Source organism: Arachis hypogaea, chromosome 16 (genome assembly GCF_003086295.3).
Source record: "Arachis hypogaea cultivar Tifrunner chromosome 16, arahy.Tifrunner.gnm2.J5K5, whole genome shotgun sequence".
NCBI lineage: Eukaryota > Viridiplantae > Streptophyta > Magnoliopsida > Fabales > Fabaceae > Arachis > Arachis hypogaea.
The window spans coordinates 134,876,089-134,896,800 of record NC_092051.1 but is presented as its reverse complement, the minus strand read 5'-3'; the positions used below and the strand labels follow the sequence as shown (position 1 = coordinate 134,896,800).

At 39.7% G+C, this 20,712-nt stretch overlaps 1 non-coding gene across 1 annotated transcript; it reads left to right on the top strand.

Moving 5' to 3' along the window:
* The first annotated feature begins 19,414 nt into the window (after positions 1-19,414).
* On the top strand, positions 19,415-19,522 carry LOC112761945 (small nucleolar RNA R71). Its single transcript, XR_003182312.1, has one exon. It is a non-coding gene; the product is annotated as a small nucleolar RNA R71 (small nucleolar RNA).
* The last annotated feature ends 1,190 nt before the right edge of the window (positions 19,523-20,712 follow it).

Genomic DNA, 20,712 nt, shown 5'->3' with positions numbered 1-20,712 from the left:
CTTAAACATTAGCATGTCCTCATGCTTAGTTGAAGGAGATAAAATAAATGAGTAGGAACATGTAAAACTCATGCAACGCAATGCAACCTATATATATGAATGCAACTATATGATTCTTGTCCACTTGATCAATAGCAAATAAGCTCTTCAAAACAATTACAAATCAAATTCCACTAATTCAATTCTTATACAGTGATAACAGATAAAAGTGCAAGAAGATAACTCATGAAAGCAGAGAACATAAAATTTCAAGCATTGAACCCTCACTGATGATGTATGTATACTCTAGTCTCTCTAGTGTATAGGGTAATCACTCTATCCTTCTCTAATCATGCTCTCTAATTTTTGTTCTTCTCCTAACCAATCAACAACATTTAATATATCAATGCAAATATCATGAGGTCTTTTCAAGGTTGTAATGGGGCCAAGGTAATGGTAAGGATACATATATGGCTAAGTGAACTTATAAACTGAATCTTTAATTAGCCCAAGCTTTAACATAACCTATATATATATTCTATATAACTTTAGAATTCATACCTAGCTACCCAGAATTTCCCTTTCACATTCCATACTCATGTATATCAACTTTTTATTTTAATTTTATCATACATGCATTGATCTTTGAATTCTTAACTTAATATTGGGGTAATTTTGTCCCCTTATTTATTTATTAAATATTTTTTGTTTTTTTTTCAATATAAGCATAAAAATAAACATAGCTTATCAATGCACATAGATTTTTAATTCTTATAGTTTCACATGAGTAGGTATCCAAATTTCCATTATATTATCCTGACACATTCCCTTATTATCTTTTGTTCCCACAATTTCCCATACTTAATTAGCACACACAATTCTATCTTAAGCTAACCAAAGATTCAATTTGGGATATATAATTGTTTTTCCGCTTAAGGCTAGTAATGTGGTAAAATATAGAACAAATGGGATTTAAAGACTCAAAGTGGCTAACAAAGGTAATTGAAAGGGTAGGCTTAATTTGGATAAGTGAGCTAAACAAATAATGGCCTCAATCATATGAAAACATATAAATATAATAAACATTGGACATATAGGATGAAACAAAATATAGATTGCAATCATAGAGAAGTAAACATACAAGAATAAAATAATTATGGTTAAATAATGTAACCATACATAAAGGCTCAAATCTCACAGGTTGTGTGTTCTTTAGCTTAAAAATCATGTTCCAAATATAACTTCAAGCAAATTTAACATAAAAGTTTTTCTAAAATTAGTGAAATTTTGTTCCAAAGATAGAGTCTTAGAAGAAACTTATTGTCTTTTCAATCAAGTAGAACATGCATGCAACTAACCTATCACTATGCAATTTATCCTATTCTACAAAAGAAAAACTAACTAAATATCCTAATTTATTGGTGTTTAGGGAAGAGAAATTACCTCCGGAAGTCAGGTACTGACCGACCTCCCCACACTTAAGGCTTTGCACCGTCTTCGGTGCCATCTGTCAGGAACAGGGGTGGGCTGGTAGCAGTATCTCCACAATCGGGACCATCATGGCTCCCTGTGCTGGTAAAGAAAGTGGAGTCCGGAGTGTCTGAGTCCTTGAATTTTTTCATGATCAGCCAGCTCCTTGAGGTATGTGAATCGGCACTTGTTACGGCGCTCTCTCATCTTAGCTTTGTGTTCCTGCCAATCCAACCTTTCGAGTATCTGATGGAGCAGTTGGTCTGTGGTAGGTGCTTGTGGTGTTGAAGAAGGAATATCTTCAACCGGTTCAGTAGGATGGCTTGTAGTGGCTGCTGAGGGTCTGATATATTTCCCGTTAGGGACATACTAATCATCCCGTGGAAGCATGGCTTTGGTGTCTGATGAGCGGATAATTTATACGCTTTTTGGCATTGTTTTTAGGTAGTTTTTAATATGTTTTAGTCACTTTTTATTATATTTTTATTAGTTTTTAAATAAAAATTACATTTCTGGACTTTACTATGAGTTTGTGTGTTTTTCTGTGATTTCAGGTATTTTCTGGCTGAAATTGAGGGAGTTGAGCAAAAATCTGATTCAGGCTGAAAAAGGACTACTGATGCTGTTGGATTCTGACCTCCCTATACTCAAAGTGGATTTTATGGAGCTACAGGAGTCCAATTGGCGCGCTCCCAACTGCGTTGGAAAGTAGACATCCAGGGCTTTCCAGCAATATATAATAGTTTATATTTTGCTCAAGGATAAATGACGTAAACTGGCGTTCAACGCTAGTTTCATGTTGCAGTCTGGCGTTCAGCGCCAGAAACAGGTTACAAGTTGGAGTTCAACGCCAGAAACAGGTTACAACCTGGCGTTCAACTCCAGAAACACCTAGGCACGTGAGAAGCTCAAGTCTCAGTCCCAGCACACACCAAGTGGGCCCCGAAAGTGGATTTCTGCACTATCTATCATAGTTTACTCATTTTCTGTAAACCTAGGTTACTAGTTTAGTATTTAAACAACTTTTAGAGATTTATTTTGTAGCTCATGACATTTTAGATCTGAACTTTGTACTCTTTGACGGCATGAGTCTCTGAACTCCATTGTTGGGGGTGAGGAGCTCTGCTGTGTTTCGATGAATTAATGCAACTATTTCTGTTTTCTATTCAAACACGCTTGTTTCTATCTAAGATGTTTATTCGCACTTCAATATGATGGATGTGATGATCCGTTACACTCATCATCATCCTCAACCTATGAACGCGTGCCTGATAACCACCTCCGTTCTACCTTCGATTGAATGAATATCTCTTGGATTCCTTAATCAGAATTTTCGTGGTATAAGCTAGAATCCATTGGCAGCATTCCTGAGAATCCGGAAAGTCTAAACCTTGTCTGTGGTATTCCGAGTAGGATTCAGGGATTGAATGACTGTGACGAGCTTCAAACTCACAAGGGCTGGGCGTAGTGACAGACGCAAAAGGATCAATGGATCCTATTCCAACATGAGTGAGAACCGACAGATGATTAGCCGGGCGGTGACAACGCACCTGGACCTTTTTCACTGAGAGGACGGATGGTAGCCATTGACAACGATGATCCACCAACACACAGCTTGCCATAGGAGGAACCTTGCGTGCGTGAAAAAGAAGACAGGGAGAAAGCAGAGATTCAAAAGACAAAGCATCTCCAAAACTCCAACATATTCTCCATTACTGCATAACAAGTATTTATTTCATGCTCTTTTATTCTTCGCAATTCACACTGATAATTATAATTGATTTCCTAACTAAGATTTACAAGATAACCATAGATTGCTTCAAACCAACAATCTCTGTGGGATTCGACCCTTACTCACGTAAGGTATTACTTGGACGACCCAGTGCACTTGCTGGTTAGTGGTACGAGTTGTGAAAAGTGTGATTCACAATTCGCACACCAAGTTTTTGGCGCCGTTGCCGGGAATTGTTCGAGTTTGAACAACTGACGGTTCATCCTGTTGCTTAGATTAGGAAGATTTTGTCTTTTGGGTTAGAGTCTTTTATATTTGTTCTTGTTAAAATTTTAGAATCCTTATTTTCTTTTTCAAAAATTCTTCGAAACTTTATTTTTTTATTTTATTTTATTTTTATTTTTACTAATAATTGAGTTTTTCTGTTTGAGTTTAGTTTATATTTTAAGCTTGGTGTCAATTGCATGTTTTTATTTTCTTTTAAATTTTCGAAACTGTGTTCATTGTTCTTTCTTAATCTTCAAGTTGTTCTTGTTTATTTTCCTTGTTTGATCTTTAGTTTTTCTTGTTTTGTGATTTTTCTTGTTTTTCTTGTGCATTTTCGAATTATTAGTATCTAAAAAAATTTATTTATTAAATACCTTGTTAAAACACTTTAAATTTATAGCTCAATTGGCTAGAGCGTGATGCTTATGTTCTTGATAATTGGCTATCTTCTTTTTTAAAAACTCTTTCAAAATTAATTTTTCTTCGAATAAATCTTGTGTCAAATTTTAAGTTTGGTGTTTTCTTGTTGATTTTTCTTTAATTTTCGAAAATTTTGCTTTGGTTTTCTAAAAATTTTAAGTTTGGTGTTCTATCTTCATGTTCTTGTTGTTCTTATGAGTCTTCAAAGTGTTCTTGAGTCTTCCTTGTGTTTTGATCTTAAAATTTTTAAGTTTGGTGTTCCTTGGTGTTTCCCTCCAAAATTTTCGAAAATAAGGAGCATTAGATCTAAAAATTTTAAGTTTTGTTTCTTTTTATTGTTTTTCTCTTTCCTCATTGAATTCAAAAATATCTTTTTTCTTTATTTTAATTGATTTTTCCAATTTTCCTTTTAAAAATTTAGATTTTATTTTAAAATTTTTTATTTTATCTTATCTTAGTTTTAAAATTTCAAAATTCAAATCTTTTTCAAAAAAAATCATATCTTTGTCAAAATCTTATCTTATCTTATATCTTATTTCAAATTTCAAATTTCAAAATTATTTTTCAAAATTTAAAATTTAAATTTCAACACTTTTTAATTTAAATTCCTTATCTTCTCTTACCTAGCTTATCTTATCTTATCTTTTCTAATCTCAAATCTTAAAATCAATTTTTTTTCATATCTTTTTTTTTATTTTATTTTATTTTCTTACAAGTATCTTTAATTTTAAGACATATCTTTTTCAAAACTTCCTAACCAATTTCTCTCTCTTCATTTTTTTTTCGAAAATCCTCACCCATATTTTTTTTTTAAATCTTTTTAATTAATTTAGTTTTCAATTTTCTTTTATTTCTTTTTCTTCTAATTTTCGAAAATATAGTAAATTTTTCAGTTATTTTATTTTATTTTATTTTATTTTAATTTCGGTTTTTTTAAAAAAAATTTATTTGCAATCCACATCATCTCCCTTTCTCCATCATGGACCTAAGTAGAAATGAACAGTCCAGAAGGACTCTGGGGTCATATGCTAACCCCACTACTGCTTCATATGGGAGCAGTATCTGTATACCCTCCATTGGAGTCAGTAGCTTTGAGTTGAATCCTCAACTCATTATCATGGTGCAGCAAAGTTGCCAGTATTCCGGTCTTCCACAAGAAGAACCTACAGAGTTTCTGGCACAATTTTTACAAATTGCTGACACAATACATGATAAGAAAGTAGATCAGGATGTCTACAGATTATTACTGTTTCTATTTGCTGTAAAAGACCAAGCTAAGAGGTGGTTAAATAACCAACCTAAGGCTAGCATAAGGACATGAAAACAACTGTCAAAAAAATTCCTGAATCAATACTTCCCTCCAAAACGGATGACACAGCTAAGGCTGGACATCCAAGGCTTTAAACAAGGAGATAATGAATCTCTTTATGATGCCTGGAAGAGATACAGAGAGATGCTAAGAAAATGCCCCTCTGAAATATTTTCAGAATGGGTGCAGTTAAACATCTTCTATTATGGGCTTACAGAGAAAGCTCAAATTTCTCTAGATCACTCAACTGGTGGATCTATACACATGAGAAAGACAATTGAAGAGGCTCAAGAGCTTATTGATACAGTTGCCAGAAATCAGCATATGTACCTAAGCAGTGAATCTTCCATGAAAGAAGAGGCTAAAACAGTAACTGCTGAACTCAGTCCTGCAGAACAAATTACTGAATTCAATCAGCAATTAGACTTTCTAACAAAACAGCTGGCCGAATTCAAGGAGATACTACAAGACACAAGAATGGCTAATCTGAATATGGAAGTACAATTGAAGCAAACAGAACAGCAGTTATCAAAACAAATAACGGAAGAGTGCCAAGCAATTCAATTAAGAAGTGGGAAAACATTAAATACATCACTTCAAGGCAGCAGAAAGCCAAGAAATGAACAACCTGCTATCCAAAATCCCTCTAAGGACAGTAAGAGCCCAGAGAGGAATAACTCTCGCGTTCAAACGCCAGAAACAGGCAAGGAGTTGGCATCAAATGCCCAATGGAAGCTCAATTCTGGCATTCAAACGCCAGGAACAAGTAAGGAGTTGGCGTCCAACGCCAATCCAGCTTCTAACCCTGGCATTCAAATGCCAATGAGGGATCAGACACACACAAGTGCTGATAACAACCCCTCTAAAAAGGCTTTCCCAACCACTTCTGTAAGAAATAAACCTTCAGCAACCAAGGTTGAGGAGTACAAAGCCAAGATACCTTATCCTCAAAAACTCCGCCAAGAGGAGCAGGATAAGCAATTTGCTCGCTTTGCAGACTATCTCAGGACTCTTGAAATAAAGATTCCGTTTGCAGAGGCACTTGAGCAAATACCCTCTTATGCCAAGTTCATGAAAGATATCTTAAGTCATAAGAAGGATTGGAGAGAAACTGAAAGAGTTCTCCTCACTGAAGAATGCAGTGCAGTCATTCTGAAAAGCTTCCCAGAAAAGCTTAAAGATCCCGGGAGCTTTATAATACCATACATATTAGAGGGTAATTGCACCAAGACAGCTTTATGTGATCTTGGGGCAAGCATCAACCTAATCCCTGCATCCACTATTAGAAAGCTTGGCTTGACTGAAGAGGTCAAACCAACCCGGATCTATCTTCAACTTGCTGATGGCTCCATTAAATACCCATCAGGCATAATTGAGGACATGATTGTCAAGGTTGGGCCATTTGCCTTCCCTACTGACTTTGTAGTGCTGGAAATGGAGGAGCACAAGAGTGCAACTCTCATTCTAGGAAGACCATTCCTAGCAACTGAACGAACCCTCATTGACGTTCAAAAAGGGGAGATAACCCTGAGAGTCAATGAGGATGAGTTTAAGTTGAATGTTGTCAAAGTTATGCAGCATCCAGACACATCAGACGACTGCCTGAGCGTTGATATTATTGACTCCCTGGTGGAAGAGGTCAATATGACTGAGAGTCTCGAATCAGAGCTAGAGGACATTTTTAAAGATGTTCAGCCTGATCTGGAGGATTCAGAGGAATTGAAAGAGCCTCTGAAACTTCCTCAGGAAGAGGAAAAACCTCCTAAACCCGAGCTCAAACCATTACCACCATCCCTGAAATATGCATTTCTGGGAGAAGGTGACACTTTTCCGGTGATCATAAGCTCTGCTTTAAATCCCCTGGAAGAGGAAGCGCTACTTCAAGTGCTAAGGACACACAAGACAGCTCTTGGGTGGTCCATAAGTGACCTTAAGGGCATTAGCCCAGCAAGATGCATGCACAAGATCCTATTGGAGGATGATGCTAAGCCAGTGGTTCAACCACAGAGGCGGCTAAATCCATCCATGAAGGAAGTGGTGCAGAAAGAGGTCACTAAGTTACTAGAGGCTAGGATTATTTATCCTATTTCTGATAGCCCTGGGTGAGTCCTGTCCATGTTGTCTCTAAGAAGGGAGGTATGACAGTGGTTCATAATGAAAAAAATGAACTGGTTCCTACAAGAACAGTTACAGGGTGGCGTATGTGTATTGACTACAGAAGGCTCAATACAGCCACCAGGAAGGATCACTTCCCTTTACCATTCATAGACCAGATGCTAGAAAGACTAGCAGGTCATGAATACTACTGCTTTTTGGATGGCTATTCAGGTTACAACCAAATTGCAGTAGATCCTCAGGACCAAGAGAAAACAGTATTCACATGTCCATCTGGAGTATTTGCATACAGAAGAATGCCTTTTGGTCTGTGCAATGCACCTGCAACCTTTCAGTGGTGCATGCTCTCTATCTTCTCTGATATGGTAGAGAAATTTCTAGAAGTCTTCATGGATGACTTCTCAGTATTTGGAGACTCATTTAGCTCCTGTCTTAACCATCTAGCACTTGTTCTGAAAAGATGCCAAGAGACTAACCTGGTTCTAAATTGGGAAAAATGTCACTTTATGGTGACTGAAGGAATTGTCCTTGGGCATAAAATTTTGAACAAGGGAATAGAGGTGGATCAAGCTAAGGTAGAGGTAATTGAAAAATTACCACCACCCACCAATGTTAAGGCAATCATAAGCTTTCTGGGGCATGTAGGATTCTATAGGAGGTTTATAAAGGATTTTTCAAAAATTGCAAAACCTCTGAGCAATCTGCTAGCTGCTGACACGCCATTTATGTTTGACACAGAGTGTCTGCAGGCGTTTGAAACTCTGAAAGCTAAGCTGGTCACAGCACCAGTTATTTCTGCACCAGACTGGACATTACCATTTGAACTAATGTGTGATGCCAGTGACCATGCCATTGGTGCAGTATTGGGACAGAGGCATAACAAGCTTCTGCATGTCATTCATTATGCTAGCTGCATTTTAAATGATGCCCAGAAAAATTACACAACCACAGAAAAAGAGCTGCTTGCAGTGGTTTATGCCATTGACAAGTTTAGATCATACTTAGTAGGATCAAAAGTGATTGTGTACGCTGACCATGCTGCTCTTAAATATCTACTCACAAAGCAGGATTCAAAGCCCAGGCTCATAAGGTGGGTGTTGCTTCTGCAAGAGTTTGATATAGAAATAAGAGACAGAAAAGGGACAGAGAATCAAGTAGCTGATCACCTGTCCGGATAGAACCAGTAGCAGGAGCATCCCTCCTTCCTACTGAGATCTCTGAAACCTTTCTGGATGAGCAATTGTTTGCTATTCAGGAAGCCCTGTGGTTTGCAGACATTGCAAACTATAAGACACAAGGTTCTCCTTCTGTAACCATGGAGAGGAAGCATGAAAAGCTTCTCTCAATACAGAGTCAAACAAAACCCCCACATTCAAACTCTAAGTTTGGTGTTGGGAGGCCACAACCAAACTCTAAGTTTGGTGTTGGGAGGTTCCAACCTTGATCTGATTATCAGTGAGGCTCCATGAGAGCTCACTGTCAAGCTATTGACATTAAAGAAGCGCTTGTTGAGAGGCAACTCAATGTTATTTAATCATATCTATTTTATTTTCTTTTTGTTATTTCGTGATTTATTAGGTTGATGATCATGTGAAGTCACAAAAACTACTGAAAAATCAAAAATAGAATGAAAAATAGCATTGAAAACAGCACACCCTGGAGGAGAGCAGTCTGGCGTTTAACGCCAGAAACAAGCAGCAGTCTGGCGTTAAACGTCAGGACTGCACAGCAAAGGCGTTTTACACGCCTAATTGGAGCAGGGATGTTAAATCCTTGACCCCACTTGATCTGTGGATCCCACAGGATCCCTACCTACCTCACCATTCCAATTCAAACCATGTCCCTCCCATACCCACCCATTTACACTTCTCCTTCTACTCCCTTCTATCTTCTTGTGCTCGAGGACGAGCAAGCCTTTTAAGTTTGGTGTGGAAAAAAGCGTTGCTTTTTGTTTTTCCATAACCATTTATGGCACCTAAGGCCGGAGAGACCTCTAGAAAGAGGAAAAGGAAGGTAGTTGCTTCCACCTCCGAGTCATGAGAGATGGAGAGGTTCATCTCAAGGGTCCATAGTTCAGTGGTAGAGCATTTGACTGCAGATCAAAGAGCTATGAGAGAGGAGCAACAAAGACAAGGAAGAGACACAGAGGAGCTCAAGAGCACCATTGGTTCTTCAAGAAGAGGAAGATGCCACCCTCATTAAGGTGGACCCATTCCTTAATCTCTTTGTTCTTATTTTCCTATTTTTTGTTTACTATGCTTCATGTTTAATTATATTTGTGTCTTTACTATATGATCACTAGTATCTAAGTGTCTATGTCTTAAAGATATGAATGTCCTATGAATCCATCACCTTTCTTAAATGAAAATTGTTTTCTGAAAAAGAAAAAGAAGTACATGAATTTCGAATTTTAAAATAGTTTAATTATTTTGATGTGGTGGCAATACTTTTTTTTTTCTGAATGAATGCTTGAACAGTGCATATGTCTTTTGAATTTGTTGTTTTTGAATGTTAAAATTGTTGGCTCTTGAAAGAATGATGAAAAAAGGAGAAATGTTATTTGATAATTTGAAAAATCATAAAAATGATTCCTGAAGCAAGAAAAAGCAGTGAAGAACAAAGCTTGCAGAAAAAAAATGCGAAAAAAAAGAGCAAGAAAAAGAAAAAAAGCAAGCAGAAAAAGCCAAAAGCTCTTTAAACCAAAAGGCAAGAGCAAAAAGCCAATAGCCCTTAAAACCAAAAGGCAAGGGTAATAAAAAGGATCCAAGGCTTTGAGCATCAGTGGATAGGAGGGCCTAGAGGAATAAAATCCTGGCCTAAGCGGCTAAACCAAGCTGTCCCTAACCATGTGCTTGTGGCGTGAAGGTGTCAAGTGAAAACTTGAGACTGAGCGGTTAAAGTCGAGGTCCAAAGCAAAAACAGAGTGTGCTTAAGAACCCTGGACACCTCTAATTGGGGACTTTAGCAAAGCTGAGTCACAATCTAAAAAGGTTCACCCAGTTATGTGTCTGTGGCATGTATGTATCCGGTGGTAATACTGGAAAACAGAGTGCTTAGGGCCACGACCAAGACTTATAAAATAGCTGTGTTCAAGAATCAACATACTGAACTAGGAGAATCAATAACACTATCTGAATTCTGAGTTCCTATAGATGCCAATTATTCTGAACTTCAAAGGATAAAGTGAGATGCTAAAACTGTTCAGAAGCAAAAAGCTAATAGTCCCGCTCATCTAATTAAGACTGATCTTCATAGATGTTTTTGGAATTCATTGTATATTCTCTTCTTCTTATCCTACTTTGTTTTTAGTTGCTTGGGGACAAGCAACAATTTAAGTTTGGTGTTGTGATGAGCGGATAATTTATACGCTTTTTGGCATTGTTTTTAGGTAGTTTTTAATATGTTTTAGTCACTTTTTATTATATTTTTATTAGTTTTTAAATGAAAATCACATTTCTGGACTTTACTATGAGTTTGTGTATTTTTCTGTGATTTCAGGTATTTTCTGGCTGAAATTGAGGGAGCTGAGCAAAAATCTGATTCAGGCTGAAAAAGGACTGCTGATGCTGTTGGATTCTGACCTCCCTGCACTCAAAGTGGATTTTCTGGAGCTACAGAAGTCCAATTGGTGCGTTCTCAATTGCGTTGGAAAGTAGATATCCAGGGATTTCCAGCAATATATAATAGTCCATACTTTGCTCAAGGATAAATGACGTAAACTGGCGTTCAACGCCAGTTCCATGTTGTAGTCTGGCGTTCAGCGCCAGAAACAGGTTACAAGTTGGAGTTCAACGCCAGAAACAGGTTACAACCTGGCGTTCAACTACAGAAACAGCCCAGGCACGTGAGAAGCTCAAGTCTCAGCCCCAGCACACACCAAGTGGGCCCCGGAAGTGGATTTCTGCACTATCTATCATAGTTTACTCATTTTCTGTAAACCTAGGTTACTAGTTTAGTATTTAAACAACTTTTAGAGATTTATTTTGTATCTCATGACATTTTAGATCTGAACTTTGTACTCTTTGATGGCATGAGTCTCTGAACTCCATTGTTGGGGGTGAGGAGCTCTGCTGTGTTTCGATGAATTAATGCAACTATTTCTGTTTTCTATTCAAACACGCTTGTTTCTATCTAAGATGTTTATTCGCACTTCAATATGATGGATGTTATGATCCGTGACACTCATCATCATCCTCAATCTATGAACGCGTGCCTAACAACCACCTCTGTTCTACCTTTGATTGAATGAATATCTCTTGGATTCCTTAATCAGAATCTTCGTGGTATAAGCTAGAATCCATTGGCAGCATTCCTGAGAATCCGGAAAGTCTAAACCTTGTCTGTGGTATTCCGAGTAGGATTCAGGGATTGAATGACTGTGACGAGCTTCAAACTCACAAGGGCTGGGCGTAGTGACAGACGCAAAAGGATCAATGGATCCTATTCCAGCATGAGTGAGAACCGACAGATGATTAGCCGGGCGGTGACAGCGTACCTGGACCTTTTTCATTGAGAGGACGGATGGTAGCCATTGACAACGGTGATCCACCAACACACGGCTTGCCATAGGAGGAACCTTGCGTGCGTGAAAAAGAAGACAGGGAGAAAGTAGAGATTCAGAAGACAAAGCATCTCCAAAACTCCAACATATTCTCCATTACTGCATAACAAGTATTTATTTCATGCTCTTTTATTCTTCGTAATTCACACTGATAATTATAATTGATTTCCTGACTAAGATTTACAAGATAACCATAGATTGCTTCAAACCAACAATCTCCGTGGGATTCGACCCTTACTCACGTAAGGTATTACTTGGACGACCCAGTGCACTTGCTGGTTAGTGGTACGAGTTATGAAAAGTGTGATTCACAATTCGCACACCAGTGTCCCCAGCTCTGTAGGAGACTCCGGCTGCGGAGACAAGATCTGAGACCAAGGCAGGAAAAGATAAGTTGCCCGCAATTTGTACGTGTCCCATGGCATTCCGGATGTGTCTTGGTAGGTTCAGAGGTTGGTCTGTAAGGATGCACCATAGTAGAATGGCCATGTCCGCAGTGAAGGAGGACTCGTGTGTGCTCGGAAAGACATAATGGGACATGATATGTGCCCATACGCGAGCCTCCAAGGTAAGTGCTGAAGCCGAAATTCCCTTAGGGCGAGTACGATGGTATTTGTAGATCCATCTGCTGCCAGGTAGTACGATAACTCTGAGAACGGCGTCCCAGTCAAATTGGTACATCTGGCGCTTGAGTGCGGCTTCTTGAAAGGCGTCCAATCCTTCTGGAACAGGGGGAAGACCGAGAGCTTTTTGAATGGCCTCTTCTGTAATGGGGACTTGCTTCTAATGGACAAAGACAAACTGCAGGGTTGGCAGGTGGAAGTTGGAGTAGAACTCGACTACCCAAGAAAGATTGATCTGCCTCGGCTGTCTCTGTAGGAAACCCCATTGTCTTTGTGCAATTTGCGGCTCAACAAATGTAGCAATATGGTTTGGGAGGAGAAGAAGGTATTCATTGTTGTAACTCCTTTCTGCCAGGATGGGGAACATCTGCTCACAGTAGCGATTGGGAAATCACGCAGTGTCCTTTGCTGGGAAGGCTTTTTCTTTATCATCAACCTTTATAATCCTCTTAAGTCTCTTTGTTGAGGGCTTTACCGCAGTTGAAGAGGGTTCTGCCACTAATGCTCTCTTTGTTCCTCTTCTTGCTGGTGGTTTGGAAGTAGCTTTCTCTTTTCCTTTCTTGGTGGCCATCCTGAAAAGGGGAAGAGAGAGTAAATTAAATTTAAAGAGATAGAGCAAGGAAGAGGATTGTATGAGTGAAAATCAATGCACGGCAAAGAGTATGCTATTAACACATGGTCATGACTACATGTGAAAAGTGCATCAATGGAAAAGTAGCAAGTGCATGTTTGGTTGATTAGATGCAAGATGTTTATTGGCATGCTGACAAAGGCATGAGTAGCATAGATCAAGCATCATTCGTAACAAACCATCACATTTGTATTGACAATTATATTCAACAAATAAAATATGAAAGGGTTTTTGTGAAAAATAAGCATTTAATAGTAGAATAGAATAACATAGAAAAATGCATAATGCCATATGGGCTTTTCCATAAACACATAGCATGCATGATAAATAGGGTATAGAAAGTATTGGATTAAACATGCAAGCAACCCTTTAAAAAGTAATATATAATTGCCAAACAAATTTACAGCAATCCACAAGCATATAATGAGAAATAATGACTCAAGTAAAATTCCAACACCAAGTAAAAAGGAAAAAGAAAGAAAAAGAAAATATGAATAATGAAAGTAAAAAGAAAAATAAAAGAAAGTAAAATATAAAAATAAGAAGAATAATAGAAAAGTAAGGGGAGAAGAAGAAAAAGAAAAACCTTGTTAATGGGGGTAAGAGAGAGAGTGAGAGTGTAAAAAGTGAGAAAGAAGGAAGAAGGAAGAAGGGAGGAGGAAGGAATAAGGAGGAAAAAAGGAAAAATAGGATTTGGGGAAGAGAAATATAAGATAAGTGGCAAATCAAGGAAGCTGTGCGGCGCAATCGACGCGGTCGCGTGGGGCACGCGGTCGCGCGACTTACGCTGATACTGATTGACGCAGTCGCGTCGGTCACGCGATCGTGTGACCCGTTTCATGCTACTGGCGCGAGGGCAGCCTCGCACTCACACAACTCTCTGTTCAAAATCATTAATTGCCAAATATTGGGTGACGCGATCGCGTGGGGCATGCGATCGCGTGAGTGGCCATTATGAGGATATGACGCGGTCGCGTCGGTCACATGGCCGCGTGGGAAGAATTGTGCATTCAGCACCGATCCAGCACCGCTCTAGCACAACTTTCGGTCGTGCACCCTTTTCACGTCGAAATCCAGGGCACGCGGCTGCATGGGTGACGCGGTCGCGTGGGAGGCCAATGTTCCCTAGTGACGCGGACGCGTCGGCGACGTGGTCGCGTGGGGCGATTTGTGCCATTGGCACGCCTCCAGCCACACTCCTGCGTGACTCTCTGTTTGTTTTATTATTTCCTCCCATCTCCTGCGACGCAGACGCGTCAATGAGGCGGTCGCGTTGCGTGAAAAATTCTTCTTTTTTTTTTTTTAATATAAAAGTATGGAAATGCAGATGCACGAAATGCACTAATAAGGAGAAGAGTTATTGAATAGGAAAACTAAAAATAAAGAAAAGAACGATCATACCATGGTGGGTTGTCTCCCACCTAGCACTTTGCTTTAACGTCCGTAAGTTGGACGCTCCACTAGCTCAGTCTTCGGCTATGTGGGGATCTTCCAAGAGGAAGATCTCGAGCTCCTTGTTCTTCTGCATCCTCTCTCCATGGTACAGTTTTAAACGATGTCCATTGACTTTGATAAGTTCAGGGCTTGAAGGATGGCTTAGGTGATAAACTCCGTATGGTTCGGCCTTCTCTACTCTGTATGGACCTTCCCATCTTGATCTCAACTTGCCTAGCATGAGCCTCAGTCGAGAGTTGTAAAGGAGGACTAAGTCCCCAGGTTGGAACTCTTTTCTCTTGATGTGCTGATCATGTACAGCCTTCATCTTCTCCTTGTATAGTCTTGAGTTCTCATAAGCTTCTAGGCGAAGGCTTTCCAGTTCTTGCAGTTGCAACTTTCTTTCAGCTCCGGCTTTCTCAATTCCCATGTTGCACTCCTTTACTACCCAAAAGGCTTTGTGCTCTACTTCAACAGGGAGATGACAAGTTTTTCCATAAACTAAGCGAAAAAGATTCATCCCAATGGGTGTTTTGTATGCTGTTCTGTATGCCCAGAGTGCATCTTGTAGCCTGGTGCTCCAGTCTCTTCTATGAGGTCTGACTATCTTCTGCAAGATACGCTTTATCTCTATGTTTGACACCTCGGCTTGCCCATTAGTCTGAGGATGGTAGGCTGTTGCAACCTTATGAATTATTCCATGCTTCTTCATTAATCCTGTTAGTCTCCTGTTAGAAAAATGGGTGTCTTGATCGCTCACGATTGCTCGTGGTGATCCAAAGCGACAAATAATGTGGTTTCTCACAAAGGAAACAACAGTGTTAGCATCATCAGTGCGGGTAAGGATTTCTTCCACCCATTTGGAAACGTAATCCATAGCTAACAATATATAAAAATAACCATTAGAATTTGGAAATGGACCCATGAAGTCAATGCCCCAAACATAAAAAACTTTCACAGAAAAGCATAATTTGTTGAGGCATATCATCCCTCTTGGATATATTACCAAATTTTTGGCATGGAAAACAAGATCTACAAAATTCAGCAGCGTCTCTAAAAAGAGTAGGCCACCAGAATCCACAGTCTAAGATTTTTCTAGCTGTTCTTTGAGGGCCAAAATGTTCTCCACTCTCAGACGAGTGACAAGCCTCTAAGATGGATTGGAATTCTGATTGAGGCACACACCGTCTAATTACCTGGTCAGCACCACATCTCCATAAATATGGGTCATCCCATATATAATATTTAGACTCACTTTTCAGCTTGTCTCTTTGATGCTTAGAAAAGTTTGGAGGAAAGGTGCGGCTAACTAGATAATTAGCTACAGGTGCATATTAAGGGACTACCTCAGATACTGCTTGCAGGTTAAGAAATGGGAAATTATCAGCTATAGGAGTAGGGTCATCTGTAATGTGCTCAAGGCGACTCAAATGGTCTGCCACTAAATTCTGATTACCGCTCATATCCTTAATTTCTAAATCAAATTCTTATAATAGCAGTATCCAACGTATAAGCCTTGGTTTGGACTCCTTTTTAGCTAATAGATACTTTAGAGCTGCGTGGTCTGAGTACTCTACTACCTTCGTACCAAGTAAATAGGCTCGGAATTTATCCAGAGCAAAAACAATAGCAAGAAGCTCTTTCTCAGTAGTAGTGTAATTGGACTGTGCGACATCTAGAGTTTTAGACGCATAAGCAATAACAAAAGGATCCTTACCTTCACGCTGAGCCAGTGCTGCTCCTACTGCATGGTTGGAAGCGTCGCACATTATTTCGAATGGCTAGCTCCAGTCTGGTCCTCTCACAATTGGAGCTTGAGTCAGGGCGGTCTTCAGCTTATCAAACGCTTATTTGCAATCCTCACTGAACTCGAACTCAATATCTTTCTGCAGTAGCATGGATAAGGGAAGTGCTACCTTACTGAATTCCTTAATGAATCTCCTGTAAAAACCTGCATGGCCAAGGAATGAACGGACTTCCCTCACAGAAGAGGGGTAAGGTAAACTAGAAATAACATCCACCTTTGTTGGATCTACAGAAATGCCAGTATTAGACACAACTTGTCCTAGTACAATACCTTGTTTTACCATAAAGTGACATTTTTCAAATTTTAATACAAGGTTTGTACTGACACATCTATCTAATACTCTAGATAATCCATCTAAGCAAAGGCTAAAGGAATTGCCATATACACTAAAGTCGTCCATAAAAACTTCCATACAGTCCTCAATAAGATCAGAGAAAAGACTCATCATGCACCTTTGAAAAGTAGCTGGTGCATTGCACAAGCCAAAGGGCATTCTCTTGTAAGCATAAGTCCCAAAAGGACATGTAAAAGTGGTCTTTTCCTGATCCTCAGGAGCTATATGAATCTGGAAATAACCTGTGTAACCATCTAAAAAGCAATAATGTGATTTACCTGACAGGTGATCCAGCATTTGATCAATGAATGGAAGAGGATAGTGATCCTTACGGGTTGCTTGGTTGAGGCGTCTGTAGTCAATGCAGACCCTCCAAGCGTTCTGTACTCTGGTTACTATGAGCTCTCCATGCTCATTCTTCACTATAGTGACTCCAGACTTCTTGGGCACCACTTATACTGGGCTTACCCATTTACTGTCTAAAATGGGATAGATGATGTCTGCCTCCAGTAGTCTGGTCACTTCCTTTTTGACAACCTCTAAGATAGTGGGGTTCAGTCTTCTCTGGGGTTGACGAACGGGTCTTGCTCCCTCTTTTAAAAATATTCTGTGCTCACATACTTGAGGGTTGATGCCTACTATATCTGCCAAACTCCACCCAATTGCCTTCTTGTGCCTCCTCAGCACACTAAGTAACTGCTCTTCTTGTTGAGAAGTGAGTTTCCATGCAATGATAACTGGAAACTTCTTCTTATCCTCAAGGTAAGCATATTTGAGGTGTGGGGGATGGGGTTTCAACTCTAACTTCTGATCATGGTCAGGCTTTGGGTTGTCTAGAGCTAGCAACAATGGTAAAGCACTGTCATTGTCCTCTGAGAATGTCCCCACACTTGGACCTTGTCCTATGTACTTCTCTTCAGATTCCTCCTGGTGAACTTCAGCCACGGTTTCATCTATAATGTCACACTGGAGGATAGAATGATCCTCCGGAGGATGCTTCATAACTCCATTCAGATTGAAGATTACTACTCGGCCATCTATTTCAAAAGAGTATGTTCCTGAAAAAGCATCTAATTTGAACTTCGAGGTCTTCAGGAATGGTCTTCCGAGTAGGATTGATGATAGCTTCTCTGAGTCATTTTGGGGCATCTCCAGGATATAAAAATCAATGGGAAATGTGAGCCCCTTAATGCCCACTAATACATCTTCAGCAACTCCAGCCACTGTAATAATGCTTTTATCTGTTAACACAAAACGAGCTGCCGACCTTTTTAAGGGAGGGAGCCTCAAAATATCATATATAGACAAAGGCATTATACTCACACATGCTCCTAAATCACACATGCATTCAGAAAATACCACACCACCAATAGTACAATTAATCATACATGGACCTGGGTCACTACACTTTTCAGGTAAACCTCCCATTAAAGCAGATATGGAACTACCTAAAGGAATAGTTTCTAATTCATTAATTTTGTCTTTATGTATACATAAATCTTTTAGAAACTTTGCATATTTAGGTACCTGTTGAATAACATCAAAAAGAGGAAAAGTTACCTCAACTTTTTTGAATATTTCTACCATTTTGGGATAAGGTTCCAATTGCTTCTTGGGCTTCCTTGCAAGTTGTGGAAATGGAATGGGAGTGGTGTCTTCTGCAGTGTCTGCGCCCTGTGGTGCTTCCTCCTGTGGCTGAATTTCTTCTTTTTCAGCTATGTCATGTATGTCCTCTTCCTCTTCAACATCTTCTATTTTCACTACCTCTTCAGCTGAGGCGTGTTCTGGTGGGCTTGGCTCCTCCTGATTCCTCTCCTGCAGTGTGGTTCCAGACCTTAGGGTGATGGCATTAATGCCACCCTTTGGATTGGGTAATGGTTGAGAGGGGATTCCACTGGAGCTCAAAGGCTGGTTATTGGAGTTATTCATTGAGCCAATCTGTGAGACAAGAGCTTGCAGAGTAGAGTTCAGACCATTTAGTGTAGCATAAAGGTTATTTTCCATGGTCTATTGTCTCCGATCAATAGATTGTAGTAAGTCATCATTAGCAGATGAAGAAGGATATGTAATTTGAGAGGTCTGCTGTTGGTTATTCTGTGGTCCTTGGGATTGCCTCAGGTGAGGTGCTCTGTAAGGCTGGTTCTGGTTCTGCTACCTGTTGTTGTTGTTACTCCACCTCTGATTTCCCTGATTGTCTCTGCCTCCTCTATTGTTGTCGTCCCTCCAATTCTGTTTAGAATTGTCCTGCCATCCATGGCTGTAATTGCCACCTTGATTGTATCCTTGGTTGGGACGGTCATAGAAGTTATGAGTGGCTGCTACGGTGTTGTCTTCCTGCTGGAGCTGGGGACATTCGTCAGTATAATGGCTATAATCAGTACAGATTCCGCAAACTCTCTGTGGGACTAACTGTTGGCTTTGCTGCGGTGGAGAAGGTTGAGCTTGCTGAACTTGTTGTTGATTCAATTGCATCTGCTTCAGCAAGTTGGTCATTTCATAGATACTCTGAGTTAGAGCAGCAGTCTCTCTGCTAGAGGATACTTCTGCAACGGCTTTTGAACGGCCTTGTTTCTGCCTGTGATTTCGAGTAGATTCAGCTAAGTCGCTGATAATTGCCATGCCTCATCAGTGGTCTTGTACTTTTTCATAGACCCAGTGCTGGCACTTTCCAATGTGGTCTTATCTTGGGGCCTCATGCCCTGTGTGACGTAACCGAGTAACACTATCTTGTCAATCATATGGTGGGGGCAAGCTTCCAGAAGATTATTGAAGCGCTCCCAGTATTCATAGAGAGTCTCAGATTCGTCCTGAACAATCATGGAAATGTCTTTCCTCAGTTTATCAGTAACTTCAGCTGGAAAGAACTTTTCCAAAAATTCTCTTCTAAGTGTATCCCAGTTGGATACAGTTGCTGCAGGTTGAGTGTAGTACCACTCTCTTGCCTTTCCCTCAAGATAAAACGGGAAAGCTTTCAACATAATTGAAGTTTCATCTGCACCGTCACGCCTGACAGTAGAACAGGCTACTTGAAAATCTCTCAGGTGCTTGATAGGCTCTTGAGCAGGTAAGCCATGAAACTTGGGCATCAAATTGAGCAGTGCAGTCTTTATTTCAAAGTCTATAGCCACCACTGGGTGATGCGCTTGAAACGGTTGCATTGCAAAATCAGGGGCTCCAACCTCCTCGATAGTAACTCTCCTAGGTGCTGCCATGTCACCTACACGTAAATCAACCGAATCAGTAGAACGGGGGCTGGTTTCTTCCTCAAATGACGTTTCAGATCCGCCCTCAGAGAGGACTAACCGACGCCGAGCTTGCCTTATTCGTGAAATAGTTCTTTCAATCTCAGGATCGAATACTGGCAAGCTTGGATCAGGAAGTGAACGCGTCATCTAACGAAAGAAACAAGCAGCTCATAGTAGCAAGATAAAATAAAATGCAAATAAAATAAAAAAATTCCAATTAATAACTTTAGCACTCTATTGCAACTCCCCGGCAACGGCGCCAAAAATTGACGTGGCGGAAATTGGCGAGTCAAAAATTGTTATAAAATATGCGTTGCAAGTATAGTTCTTAACCAACCAGAAATCCGCTTATCAATTTAGAAGGGTTGTCACAAAAATTAAAATTAAAATACTGGGAGTATGAATCTCAGGTCGTCTCCCAACGAGTTACAGAAAGGTGTGCTATTTTATTAATCAGATATTTTCAAAAAGAGTTTGAGTTGAATAAACAGGAAATTAAATTGGAGAAATTAAGTAATTTAAATAAAAGCCTTGACTGGGAGTAGATTAGTTGGAAGCCCTATTCTTGTTGCAGTACTCTCAAGATTAATTGATAATTGAAGGTTGTTCTGTTTAGTTATCCCTTACTAGGTAAGGGAAAGTCAAACAAGTTGGAGTGCTGTTTCTATTTACAAGTCCTAATCCGCTTACTTGGAAGGACTGGCGTTAGTGACTAGAGAGCAATCCAACAATAAACCCAATTACAATTTCTCCTTTGAGCATTCCAACTCAAGGGTTCCTTTCAA